This window comes from Scyliorhinus canicula, chromosome 18 (assembly GCF_902713615.1).
Source record: "Scyliorhinus canicula chromosome 18, sScyCan1.1, whole genome shotgun sequence".
Lineage (NCBI taxonomy): Eukaryota > Metazoa > Chordata > Chondrichthyes > Carcharhiniformes > Scyliorhinidae > Scyliorhinus > Scyliorhinus canicula.
This window is the reverse complement of record NC_052163.1, coordinates 88,711,479-88,726,016: the sequence shown is the minus strand read 5'-3', so window position 1 is coordinate 88,726,016 and position 14,538 is coordinate 88,711,479.

The following is a 14,538-nucleotide window of genomic DNA, read 5'->3' as shown; positions in this document are numbered from 1 at the left end:
CTCGTGAGGATTATTACAGGGACAATCATTTAGAACTGAGATAAGGAGCATTATTTTCACTCAAAGGGTTGTGACTCTTTGGAATTCATTACCCTAGAGGTAACCATTGCTGAATACATTTAGGCTTGGGGTGGACAGATGGACAGATTTTTGGTCCATGGCATTGAGACCATGAGAAGGTCAGCCGTGATTGTATTGAACGTCGGAGAAGGCTTGACGTATGGTCTACTCTTGCGTTCTTGTCAGGGTGTGGGGAGACAAGCACAGACTGGAAGCAGTACGCAGTATTGCTGAGGAGCTGGGTAGAGTGCCCCACGGAGCCGCATTAAGGGAAGCAGAAAGATTGTTCCCGTGCCTTGTTTTTGGCAGCTTTAAGTGGTTCTTTTTTACATCCACTTGTTACTGTGGACCCAGAAAAACTAGTTTGAGCCACACAGCACCAAGGTTGGAGAAGGATATAGAGATATGGAGGGGTGAGGTCGTTAAGAGATTTGAATGGGAGGATTTAATCGACCCATTGCACACTCCAAGAGTACCCAGCCAGCTTCCCCATGGAAATTTAGGCAGCACGATCAACGTGGCTAATTCATGGCTGTGCACAGTTTGGAATCCAAGCTTCTCTTTCACTCAAATTTCCCAAATGTCCTCCCAGAAAGTGGTGACCTGTACCGGGAGTCTGATGTCACAGAATTTACTCTGGTTCAGTTGAACTTTTCTATGTAATGAACTCCGTTGCAAACGACACAAAATCTGAAAAAGAGAAGCTAATCACTGACTGCCCTGCTCTCTCCCATGGCAGCAGTTACCTCAAAGATTCTCAAGTCCTGCTCTAACATCCTTTCGTGAGCACTGCTATCTGGTCTCTGCAGGTCTGGTGCACTTCACACCTCTAACCTCCAGTGGCAAATAAGGTGCAAAAATGAAGTTGTCCACATCTCCGTATCCCAAGCTGGGAATCGGAAAAAAAAACTCATTTTAGCAACACGTTCTAGGTGATGATATCCAGCATCTAATCAACTTTTGAGAATACTGTAGCTGTCTGAAATAAAATTTTCATCACCAGCCTTGAAATAAAGCTTTGGGTTTACCTTATCTGTTTCATTTAATGACTTATATAGTTCAATGTGGTTTCCACTTAAGCAATTCCCTGGACTGAACAGCTTAAGCTCTTGAATATTTCTTTATAAAAATCATACATTCTTTATGAGCAGCAGTAACTCCATTTATGTAGCACTTTCAACGCACTGCTTGTCCAACAGTTTGTCCCAAGTAGGCATATGGAAAATAGATACTGAGCCCTCAATGGATAGTATAGGAGGCACGATCAGGGGTGGGATTTACTGACCACCCCACCGCATGGTTTTCGGCGGCAGAGGCAGCCCGCCAGCGAGGTCTACTGGTCCCGCCGTTGTCAATGGGATTTCCCGATGTCCATGGAGGGGCGGGGTGGGGGAGCTTTAAATTTAACTTTGAGATCTTGCACCCTTTAAAAATGGTGCTCCGCTTTCAGTTCCAAGCTTTGCTGGTGTGTTTGGGCCCTGCCGTCGCAGTGATCCTCATTAGTACTTTCAAATTGCACAGAGTGCCATTAAATCAGATGAGAAAAGGTGTCTGTGAAGTTTGCAAGTTTCATGTAGCTTTTCCCCTCCGATCCAACACCTGTGTAATTTTAGGAAGATTGAACCCCTGAACTCCACAGGTGAGGTGAGAGTGATTGCCCTTGACATCGAGGCAGCATTTAACCGAGTGTGACATCAAAAAGGCGGTCCGCCTCCCAAAGTTAATGGAGTCAAGGAGAATTCTACACTGGTTGGCTTCATACCTGGCATAAAGCAAATGGTTGTGATTGGAAAATAGATGTTGAGCCAGGGTGGGAGAGTATGGTAGCTAAATTTGCAGATGAAGCAGAGGGAGGAAAGTATGTTGCAAAGAGGACAAAAAGTAAGTGTACAAGTGCAGCAAGTAATTAGGGAAGTGAATAGAATGTTATTACTTTTTGTAAGGAGAATTGAATTCAAGAGTAGAGAGGCTATGCTTCAGTTAGACAGGGCATTGGTGACACTACAAATGGACCACTGTGTCACCTAATTTATGGAAAGATGTAAATGCGTTGCAAGCAGTTCAGAGAAGGATTGCTAGATTAAAAGATGGAATGGGCAGGTTGTCTTAAGAGGAAAGGTTGGACAGGCTGGGCTCCCATAGAAGTTTAGAAGAGTAAGAGAACCAGTTCACCCATGTGGAATGACCTGTCACCTTTATATGAAGCATGTTGATTTCTCTGGGAGGTGTGGCATGCCTCCATCCTCCCCGATTGAAGCAAATAAGATCCTCTGAGGAGGAGGTAGTGGAAGCAGATACAATAGTAACTTTTAAGGGGCGATTTGACAGATACATGAATAGGATAGGAATAGAGGGATATGATCCCCGGAAGGGAGGGCCAAAAGGCCTGTTCCTGTGCTGTAATTTTGTTTGTTCTTGGTTCTTGTTCTAGGACTTGGCAGGGTGGATGTGGAGAGGGTGTTTCCTTTTGTGGGAGAATCTACAACTAGGGTCACTGTTTAAAAATAAGGGATCTTTTAAGTCAAAGGTGAGGAAATATTTCTTTTTCCTCAGAGGGTTGTGACATGATGACACACCATCACCTTCTCAAGGGCCTGGAGATGAGCAAAAATATTCTGGCTTAGCCAGCGATGCCCAGATCCCATGAAGAAATTAAACAAAATATCACCTATATTACATTATTGCAAAAGGTCATTGTGGTGGCTCGAGACAATACACTGGAGATTTCCAGTGACTAACAAAGGAGTTTATTAACGGCAGGCAAAGGCAACTATGCACAGGCAGAGTAACAATACGAATAAGGTCTTAACTCTCTGACCCGGGGATCCACATTGTCCGGGCTCCTGCTGCCAGGGCTCCACGCTTTCCCCATTGGTCAGGATTTGCACGCTTCCACATGATTGGTCCTGAGGCGGTCACATAGACCAGAGTGCTCGCCACTTAAAGGTGCCACTTTACCACATCCTTCCCCCCTTCAGTCCCTGAATTACATTTTATGAAACACGACATATACAAGTGCAATATACATGGGAAAAGGCCATAGGAGAGAGAGTCCATTGCAAAATCCATCTGTCAAGGGACCTTTGGGTCCTCACAGACTGCCTCAATCCCTCAACCGGCTCCTCCGTCTCTGAGGTATTCTGTTTGCAGAAAGCAACTGTCTCAGAGACTTCACAGTTTCTGTACGGCTGTTCCTTTCTCCAGCTCCCACCTGGGCCGCCGGGTGAGTCATCTCTGATCTCAGAAGTTCCCTCTGCTCTGGTGCAGCCACGGGTCCACCGGTGGAACCAGTTGGCCCCATTTGCTCCTGGAATGGGGGTTGTCGTACTCCAGATTGTCACATGGTTGGCATGCTTCCGCACTGTCCTACTGTTCAAGTATACCAAATACGAGACTGGCCCAGACTTGGACACAATCCGGCCTGGTAACCAGAGTGGGCCTGAGGTGAAATTCCTGACAAGAACCAGGTAATCCACGTGGAATGACCTGTCACCTTTTTGTGAAGCATGTTGATTTCTCTGGGAGGTATGATATGCCTCCACCCTACCCACCAAATTTGGGAAAATTAAGTCCAGACAAGTCCGAGGGCAGCGGCTCATCAGCAAATCCGCTGGTGTGACTCCCGTCGTAGCATGGGTGGTTGTATTAGAACATAGAACATAGAACATTACAGAGCAGTACGGGCCCTTCGGCCCTCGATGTTGCGCCGACCTGTGAAACCAAAGAGAACGGTGATCGACTTATGGTGTAATGGGTGGTCTGATTGCTTCTTCATAGCATTTTAAAAAGTTTTCACAGCTCTCTCCGCCAACCTGTTTGATGCGGGGTGATATTGGGCCATTTTGGTATGCCAGATTCCATTCATCTGAACAGCCCCATCCTCACAGCTGGGCTCATCCCTGCAAGTGAGGTAGGGCCTCAACTGGTCAGATTTCTCATGGTGCCACCCTGTTAGTATCATCTGTTTCACCTTGGCTAATACAGGATCTCACTGGGTCCAATTTCATATGTGTCCTGACAACACAGGGTAAATGTCAAGGATTTTCAGTGTCAGGATGATTTCATGAAACACTGTAGATGGCACTAGGCCTTTTGGCAAAGGCAGTCTACTCAATGCATCCGTGTTAGAGATTTGAGTGTCTGGCCTGTGTTGAAAAGTGTGGTAATATGCTGCTACCACCAGGACCCATTCTTGCAGCCTGGCAGAGGCTATCAGCTTGTCTTTTCTAAGGAGTCCCAACAATGGTGTGTGGTCAGTTATTATTGTAAAAACCTCATCTGTAGACGTGTTGGTGGAACTTTTTAATGTCAAGGACAACGGCAAGACTTCTTTTTCGATTTGGGCGTATTTTCGCTCAGATTCTGAGAGGGCTCTGGGGGCAAAGGTAATTGGCCTCTCGGATCCGTCTTCCATTTTATTTGATCGAACCGCCCCTGTCCCATGCGGTGATGCATCACAAGTTGGAATGATTTACTTCTCCGGGTCAAAATGAACCAAAAGACTTGAAGACTGTAAGACTTACTTGACAAAATGGAAACCTTGCTTTTGTGTCTCGTTCCAGTGCAAATGCTGGTGTTTTCTGAAGATCAATCGTATGGGTACCAATGTCATGGCCAGGTTGGAGATGAACCTACCTAATAGTTCACCGTCCCCAGGAAAGACTTTAACTGAGCTACGTTCCTGGGTGCTGGGACTTCTTGAATCGCTCTCACATTTTCTTTGAGTGGGTGCAGGCCTGTGACATGCACTTTGAACCACAAATACAGGGGGCGGGATTCTCCAGTCTCCGATGCCGAAATCGCATTGGCCGATCGGCCGGAGAATCCATGTCGGTGCCGGAATCAGGGTCGGTGCCGCTTTTGCATTGCTGCGCTCTCTCAAAAACGGCGCACGCCATATGGACGGCCTCAGGACGTCACCTGAGGCCGTCCCCTTATGCTCTGTCCCCGATACGCCGCGTTCCCAATGGCATTGGTCACTCATGCTACTTTTTTTCAGAAATACGGCATGGCGGCTGCAAACTGAGCCCAGCGCCGCCACAGTGTGGGGTGGGGGGTGGGGAGTCGATCCACCGGCTGGGGAGGCTTTGGCGGGGGCTGGGGGCACTGGTGGGGAGTGGTCCATGGTTGGCGAGCTGGTCAAAGAAGGTCACTATTTGGCAGTCCGGGTACGTGCGCAGTCGGCACCATGTCGCACGGCGTGGCTGCTGCAGGCCGCTGCCCTGCGCATGTGCGGTCACGGACCTGGCAATTCACCGGCTATACCACAGCTAGTGCCAGGGGCTCTGCACTGCATGCCTGCTAGCCCCCTCCAGACGGAGGGTTGGTAGCAGTTTCGAGCCTTTTTTTTGGGTTGTAGAATGCCACCATTCCCACGCCAGTACTTAGTCTCAAAATCGGACAATACAGCCTAGGAAGTCTGTGGCCTGTGTGCTCTTCATGTATCATTCCAGTTACTGGGACATCATCCAGGTTGATCATCACTTTTGAGATATGCTGAAGTAGGTTCTATATGGCACGCTGAGGAATCCAGGCTGAGGAAATGCCAAAAGCCTTGTGTATTGGAATAAGCCCTTATGCATGTTGATCGTGGCAAACCTTTGGGACTCTTCATCCAATTCTAGCTGCAGGAAGGCATAGCTGAGGTCTAGTTTGGAGTATGTGAGGCCCGCTAAGACTTTGCTCAGAGGTCCTTGATTCTGGAAAATTGTATGGGTTTGATAATTCTCAGTTCCTTCAGACATTTGAGTTAGGTTTCCACTTTTTGATGGGGGGCATAAAGGACTGATCTTGCCCTGAAAAATGTTGCCGTTGAATCGGGATCAATATAAATCATGGCCTTCACTTCCTTTATTCAGCCCAGCTTGTTCTAGAATCTTCCGGGGTCTTTCCATTCTCCTGTAGGACTACCTCAATTGGGGCAGTTTGATTCGCTTGGACAGCATTTACTCAGTACATGTTGTGTTCCTCATCAGTTCACCGCATCGTGATTTGCTGCTGCTGTTTTGTTTTAATTAGTGTGCTCTGCATGGTGCAGCAATGTACTTGGAGATGGCCTTTTCAATTGCAGTGAAAACCAACAGTCCGGTGACAATGGCATGCTTCCTGGAAGTATGTCTCCCCCCCCCCCCCCCTCCCCCCCCCACACCCCCACACCCCCCCACCACATTGATAGAAATCCTCATCCCTCTTGAGCTGATGACTCGTTTTCTTCTCGGTCCCTTGACTATGATCCTGTCCCGAGATTGGTTTTCTTCTGTGCCTGTCAGCTTGACCACACCCCTCGTGGCTATACTGCCCCACAACTGGTTTACTTCCCCTTCTGGAACGCTTTGGAGCTCAGATGCGCCTTGTTCGGTGCACTAAGTTGCCTGAGCTATTTTGATCACCTTGTCTAATGTAATTTTTGTTTCAGCCAGGAGGTTTTTCCTGGGTGCTAAGATTGTTAATTCCGCACACTAAATGATCGCACAGCATATCGCTGAGTGCTGCACCTACCTCACAATGCTCGACTATTTGGAAGAGCCCGGCTATGAAGGCGGAGATGTATTCTTCTGTGTCCCTAAGAGCAGAGTTGACTTTGTCCCCCGTCCAGGATGATCGAGGGCCTGGGATTAAAATGCTCCTTGTCCAATGTCACCAACTAGTCAAAGGTTTTGTTATCAGGCGGTGCCGGAGACTAAAGATTTCAATCACAGTGTAGCTCTGGGGCCCACGAACCATCAAGAGTGTAACCTTCTGTTTGCCCTCCCCTGCTATTTAATTCCCTGTGAAAAAGTAACGGAGCTGTTCAATGTACTGCCGCCAGTCTTTGGTTCCCTGGTCAAATGTGTCTAACTTCCTGCTCATTAGCACATTCACTCACTGTTTTCATTCTACCGTTGGTGCTTCCCAATTTTTAGTTTGCGTTGGAGGCTTTTTCTATGCCTTTGGAAACCCGAAGTGCTGAGGACAAGTGATCGATCCAGTTTACACTCCTCACCAATGTAGCGACTCGAGATAATACACTGGAGACTTCCAGTACCGACCAAGGGGCTTTATAAACAGCAGGCAAAGGCAGCTATAAACATGCAAAGAGCAAAAATAACTAGGTATAAGCTCTCTAGCTCTGTGGACCACACAGCCCAGGCTCCTGTTCCCAGGCCCTGTACTTTTTCCCCATTTGGTTGGGGTTTCGGCAGTCCCACGCAATTGACCCCATGCCAGTTACATGGATGGTTATTCTGTCCATTAATATGGTCCAGTTACATCCATGCTGAATATCTGCTCTCAACAGATAATGTTCAACACCAGCAACAAAAGATTTATCCTCTTCAATTCTTGGTCCTTGATTTCCTTCCTATTGTAATATGATGGAAAGTGCTGCTTCAAGTATGGTTTTTGGTAAGCTCAGTTGAGTTTGTCAATAACTATAATAATCATGCTATTTTCGTCAAGAAACTTATTTGCAACCCAAAAGCTGAATTGTGGTGTACCGTACATTGAAAAATGTAGACTAAGCAACCAATTAAAACATGCAAAAGCATAACAGACGCGTAGTGACAAAAACAGACAAACAAATTCAGCAGGAAGTCATGGATAAATATTTAAAGAAGGATAATATTGAAAGAAAATAAGGGCGGCATGTGGTGCAGTGGTTAGCACTGGGACTACAGTGCTGAGAACCCGGGTTCGAATCGAGGCCCTGAGTCACTGTCCGTGTGGAGTTTGCACGTCCTCCCCATGTCTGCGTGTGTTTCACCCCCACAACGCAAAGATGTACAGCGTAAGGGGCCATGCTAAATTGCCCCTTAATAGGAAAATAAAATAATTGGGTACTCTAAATTTATATTTAAAACAATATTAAAATAAAATTGTGTTAAAATTACAAATCACTTCAGCGTTCCTACATTACAGGTACTGAAGTATATACAAATTTAATCGTTTAAGTACTTCATTGAGGATGTGAAACATGTCATGGATAAGGCTACATCAGGACCTTTCCGTCCTGTATCTTACGGGATTGAATTTATAGATTTCAGTGTCAAGAGTTTTAATTGCGGAAGAAGGGAATTTTATCAGACCAATTTTAACTTGCTCATGCCCTCCACCACCCTGGTATTCAAATGGAACATAAAACAGATTAATATTTTGAGTTTGGGAGAGAGTTGCTCCTCTAATCCTAAAATATTAATATAACTCAGAAATATCATATTAATCCCCCTGACTAATGAAATAGCCTGCTCTTCTTTTCCATTTTCACGCTTCATAATCTAAGCAGGAATTCAATTCTCTTTATCTGCTTTTCTCACCTTGGTCCCAATGTGTGTGTGCTACATTACAGTAACTTTCAAAGATTTACCATTTTTCTTTTCCTCCGCCAAATATGTCCCCTTGAAACTATATTACTGGGATCATTGAGACGTCTGAACCTTTTGCTTCTCTGGCTTCTGTTGGCCCTCCCAATTTGTGCTCAGTCATCCCATCCTTCTTCCTGTATCCTTGCATTGCCAAAATCAAGATCTCATATTCAAACTCTTCCTTCCTCAGCACCTGGAGACTGTGGGACTCCTCACCTCCACAGACTCCCCTCCCAACAACAGCTTAAAAAAAAATACATTGCATCCTGTTTCACCTGCCCATTTCAACTTATGTGCCGTTTCCCTCTCAGTATATACATCCATGCCCCTCAATTAAGAATAAATAAGTAGCAGCTCCTCCAAGGCTTCCAACAAAAAAAAGATAATCAGGGGCGGGATTCTCCGACCCCCGCCATGTCAGAGAATCGCCGGGGGCCAGCGTCAATCCCGCCCCCGCCGTGTCCCGAATTCTCGAACCGGCAAAAAGTCGGCGAGGCTTCAATGCCGCCGGCCGCCTCGGAGAATGGCGGGAGCTGGCGGGAGGCTATGGGTCCCGGTGCTGCCCGTATTCTCCCGGCCGGATGGGCCGAAGTCCCGCCGGCGTAAATCAAGACAGCTATTTAACGGCGTCAACCAGCGCTGATGGTTGACGCCGTTCAGCGCGGAGGTAGGTCACCTGCGTGGGGGGGGGAGGGGGAGCGCAGAAGAGACGGAGTCTGTGGGTGGGGGGAGAGGGGTTGGGGGGTGGCGAGAGTGAGTGCCGGGGGGGAGGGGTGAGTGCCGGAGAGGGGGGTGAGAGTGCGAGTGCTGGTGAGGGGGGGGGGAGAGTGCGAGTGCCGGGGAGGGGGGGGTGAGAGAGTGCGAGTGCTGGGGAGGGGGGGGCAGAGAATGCGATGCTAGGGAGGGGGGGGAGAGTGCCGGGGAGGGGGGGGGGGAGAGTGCCGGGGAGGTGGGGAGAGTGCCGGGGAGGGGGGGGGAGAGTGCCGGGGAGGGGGGTGAGAGTGCGAGTGCTGGGGAGGGGGCATAGAGTGCGAGTGCCGGGGAGAGTGCGAGTGCTGGGGAGGGGGGGGGTGAGAGAGTGCGAGTGCTGGGGAGGGGGGGGGCAGAGAATGCGATGCTAGGGAGGGGGGGGGGGAGAGTGCCGGGGAGTGCGAGTGCCGGGGGGGAGGGGTGAAGGGGTGAGTGCCGGGATGGGGGGGGGGGAGTGACGGGGAGGGGGGGGGGGTGGCGAGAGTGCGAGTGCCGGGGGGGGAGGGGTGAGTGCCGGGGAGGGGGGTGAGAGTGCGAGTGCTGGTGAGGGGGGGGAGAGTGCGAGTGCCGGGGAGGGGGGTGAGAGTGCGAGTGCTGGGGAGAGTGCGAGTGCTGGGGAGGGGGGTTGAGAGAGTGCGAGTGCTGGGGAGGGGGGGCGGAGAATGCAATGCTAGGGAGGGGGGGGAGAGTGCCGGGGAGGGGGGGGGGAGTGCCGGGGAGGGGAGGAGAGTGCCGGGGAGGGGGGGGGGGGGGGAGTGACGGGGAGGGGGGGGAGAGTGCGAGTGCCGGGGAGGTGGGGGGTGGCGAGAGTGAGCGCCGGGAGGTTGGGAGGGTGGCGAGAGCGAGTGCCGGGGGGGGGGGGGGGGGGGGGGGGGAGAGAGTGCCAGGGAGGGGGGGGGGGGGGAGAGTGCCGGGGAGGTGGGGGGGGGGGAAGAGTGCGAGTGCCGGGGAGAGTGTGGGGGTGGGCAGGTGCCATCCTCCCACAGTTGCACCCATGCAGCCCATGGCACCTGGCTGCCCGGGGGTGGGGGGGTTATGGGCAATGATGACATGTTGCCGTTCCCCCCCCCCCCCCCCCCCCCCGCAGGCGTCATGTTTACTGATCAGCCAGTGATGTTGGACACCATGGCAGCAGCCGCTATTCTACATGTTGCCCTGGAGGAGGAGGAGGAGGAGCGTGGCAGAGAGGCGGCGCAGGCTGCCGCAGAGAGGTATGCCGCAGATGAGCAGGCGGCAGGTGCCCAGGCTGGAGGGCCACCCGTCCGACAGGACGAGGAGGAGGGGGAGCACGAAGAGGAGGAGCACGGGGAGAGGGTGGAGGACGGAGACCCCGAGGAGGCCCCGTGTGTACCGGCCCCGTTCGTCGTGCCAGGACCTCACGGACCGGAAATGCAGGAGACTCTGGATGAGCCGTGAAACCATGGCACACATCTGCCACCTGCTGGAACACCTGGCACCGCGTGGCACTGGGGGTGGACACCCTCTCCCCGTGTCCGTCAAGGTTACTGTGGACCTGAACATTTATGCCACGTGGTCATTCCAGGCACCGAGTGGGGACCTGTCCGGCATCTCGCAGACATCGGTGTACCGGTGCACCCGGGCAGTGACAGACACCCTTTATGCCATTGCGGACCACTACATCTGGTTCCCTGTGAACCGGGCAAGCCAGGATGCCCGGGCCGTGGGCGCCTCTGCCGTGGCCGTTTCCCCAGGGTCCAGGGCGCGATCGATGGGATGGACGTCGCCGTGCGGCCACCTGCAGATAACAGGGCCGTGTTCACCAATAGGAAGGGCAGGTATTCCATAAACATACAGGTGCTCTGTGACCACCGCATGATGATCCTGCACGTCTGCGCCCAGTACCCGGGCAGTGTTCACGACTCATACGTGTTGTCGCGGTCTTACATCCCCAGCATGTTCGAGGGACGCCACCCCCGGCTGAGGGGCTGGACGCTGGGCGACAGGGGTTACCCGTTGCGGTCGTGGCTGATGACGCCTAAATGGAGGCCACAGAGTGACGTGGAGAACGGCTACAACAAGGCCCATGCAGCGACCAGGGGTGTGATAGAGAAGGTGCTTTGGGCTGCTGAAGATGCGTTTCAGGTTCCTGGACATCCCTGGGGGGGCCCTCCAGTACCAGCCAGATAGGGTCGGCCACATCATTGTGGTCTGCTGTGTCCTGCACAACATCGCCCAGCAGAGGGGAGATGTGCCGCAGGCAGAGGAGGGGGAAGGGGAGGAGCAGGAGGAAGAGGCGCAGTCGTCCCCAGATGAGGGAGTTGGGGGCATTGGTCAGGGCAGACATCCTGGACATGGGCGGGTGGCTGCCCACCGTTACCGGCTGGGCCAGCGAGCATGGGACAGGCTGATAGCCGCCCGATTCACTGACTAGGGGGGCGTGCGAATTGGCCAGTATGGCCACATACCGCACGCACACAATGGCAACATCCGACCACCCTCACCTCCCTCACCCACCCAGCATCAACACCCTCAACCCCCCTCACCCACTCAGCACCAACACCCTAACCCCCCCCCACAGCCACTACCAACCACCCCCACCCCACCCACATGCGCACCACTCCTCCATTGCACATCCCCCTACGGCACGACAAGCCGGGCTCACACGGATGCCGGTGGAAGTGTGTCTATTGCAGGCCATGGAGGATGATGACGACACGCTCTGCGATGAGCTCCTGGCTCCACATCGTTGGACAATGTCTGACCCATGGCCACAGACCACCATCCACCCGGACCATCCCTGCATGCAGCCGTGAGATTGCAGCGCACGGTCCCATCCTCTGCCCGTAGGGATGGAGAGGTGCACTCAGGTGGAAGGGGGGCACACTCACCTGGGGCCGACGTCAGACCCCCCCTCACACACACACAGTGGCGCTCAACATACACCCCCGCACACTTCGGACAGAACACAAAGGCAGCTTCTGTAGGTGTGAAAGTGATTTTAATAACAAACTGTCCATACACGTGCCCTAGCCCCTAAAACTCATCTGTGCCCTTCACCCGTGCCAACTTACTCAGTGCCTAATTGTTTGGCATTATGGGCCCTTTGACTACGCCTAGGCGGTTCCCCAGACGGTACAGCAGAAATGGAGGTGGATTCCTGTGATTCCTGCCCTGTGACTCGGGATCCCTTTGGCGGCCCAGCCGAGATGGGCCAGGCTGCGGCTCGGGCGACTGGGATGGCGAGCTGCCAGCCTGTCCTGCCCACTGCCCACCAGATGCACCTGGGACGGAACGGGAGGAGTTTGAGGTGCCGCTGTGTTCCGGGACCTCCCCTACAGGGGGACCCGGGATGGACCCCAGCACCTCCTCCTCCCTCGGGGTGCCCGATGGCCCCCGGGCCTCTACATGGGTCGGGGGTACGAAGGGACCGGCCATCCGACGCCCCCCGACACCTGGCGCTGCCAGTCCTGGAGGCCCGCCCTGATATCGATAAGGGTCTGCAGGTTTGCAGCCATGGAGCTCAGGGAGTTGGCCATCCCTGTCTGTGTCTGGGTGATGCCGGCCAGCACCTGGGCAATGGCACTGATGCCCCCAGCGATGGACTGCTGAGACTGGGCCATGGCCTGCTGAGACTGGGCCACGGCGTTAAGCGCCTCTGCCATCTGCCGCTAGCTCTGGCTCATGGCTTCCTGTAAGAGGGAAGCCAAGTCCTGGGCCACGGACGCCGCCCGCACGGAAAGCCCCAGGCCTCGCATCCTGCTCCCCACGTCTGACACCGTCGCACCCATTGCCTCCACTGCAGACGCCACCTGTGCGATTTTGGCCTGGGTGGCACGCATGACTGGCAGGACTCCCAAATCCTGAATGCGGGTGGACTCCTCCACCTGCGACTGCAGCTGCCGCAAGCCAGACATCATCCTCTTCCTTCGTCCCAGGTTTGGTGGCTGCATCGGGTCTATGTGTGGGTGTGGTAACTCCAGGAACCCGCGACACGTCTGGGCGGCAGATGTTTGCTTGGGCCAGGATGCCCTCCGAACTCCCGGCCCCCCAGCTGCTCCTACCTCCACCTGCTGTACCGGTACGGCAGTGGTGTGCGCATCAATGAGTGTACCAGAGGCCTCATCACTAAAGTGTTGGAGTGTTGGAGAAAGCAGTGGCGTTGTGTCGTGCGCATCATCAGACTCCGAGTCCATGGTGCCCTGGGGTGGCGCCTCGTCTCCACCCGTACACTGTGTGTCACTGTCCTGTCGTCCAGTCTCATGTGTGGCAGTGTCCTGGGTTGGGCTATCCTGGGAAGGGGTATCCTGGATAGGGCTGTCCTGGGTAGGGGTATCCTGGATAGGGCTGTCCTGAGTAGGGGTGTCCTGGGTAGGGCTTTCCTGGGTAGGGGTGTCCTGGGTAGGGGTGTCCTGGATAGGGCTGTCCTGGGTAGGGGTGTCCTGGGTAGGGCTATCCTGGGTAGGGGTGTCCTGGGTAGGGCTGTCCTGGGTAGGGGTGTCCTGGGTAGGGGTGTCCTGGGTAGGGCTATCCTGGGTAGGGGTGTCCTGGGTAGGGGTGTCCTGGGTAGTGGTGTCCTGGGTAGGAGTGTCCTGGGTAGGGGTTGTCCTGGGTAGGGGTTGTCCTGGGTAGGGCTGTCCTCGGTAGGGCTATCCTGGGTAGGGGTGTCCTGGGTAGGGGAGTCCCGGGTAGGGTTGTCCTGGGTAGGGGTGTCCTGGGTAGGGGTGTCCTGGGTAGTGGTGTCCTGGGTAGGAGTGTCCTGAGTAGGGGTGTCCTGGGTAGGGCTTGTCCTGGTTAGGGGTGTCCTGGGTAGGGCTATCCTGGGTAGTGGTGTCCTGGGTAGGGGTGTCCTGGGTAGGGCTGTCCTGGGTAGGGTTGTCCTGGGTAGGGATGTCCTGGGTAGGGCTGTCCTGGGTAGGGGTGTCCTGGGCAGGGCTGTCCTGGGTAGGGCTGTCCTGGGTAGGGATGTCCTGGGTAGGGGTGTCCTGGGTAGGGCTTTCCTGGGTAGTGGTGTCCTGGGTAGGGGTGTCCTGGGTAGGGGTGTCCTGGGTAGGGGTGTCCTGGGTAGGGCTTTCCTGGGTAGTGGTGTCCTGGGTAGGGGTGTCCTGGGTAGGGGTGTCCTGGGTAGGGGTGTCCTGGGTAGGGCTTTCCTGGGTAGGGGTGTCCTGGGTAGGGGTGTCCTGGGTAGGGGTGTCCTGGGTAGGGGTGTCCTGGGTAGGGCTGTCCTGGGTAGGGGTGTCCTGGGTAGGGCTGTCCTGGGTAGGGCTGTCCCGGGTAGGGCTGTCTTAGCTTGGCTGCGACGGAGGCCTGTGGCTGTTCCCCTCGTTGCTGGGTGTCACACGCCTGCGTCGCAGCACCCGTACGAGACGCGGGCGTCTTCTCCATGGTGCTCCATGTCTCCCCCTCTCCTGTGGCCGCCCTGGGGGGGCCT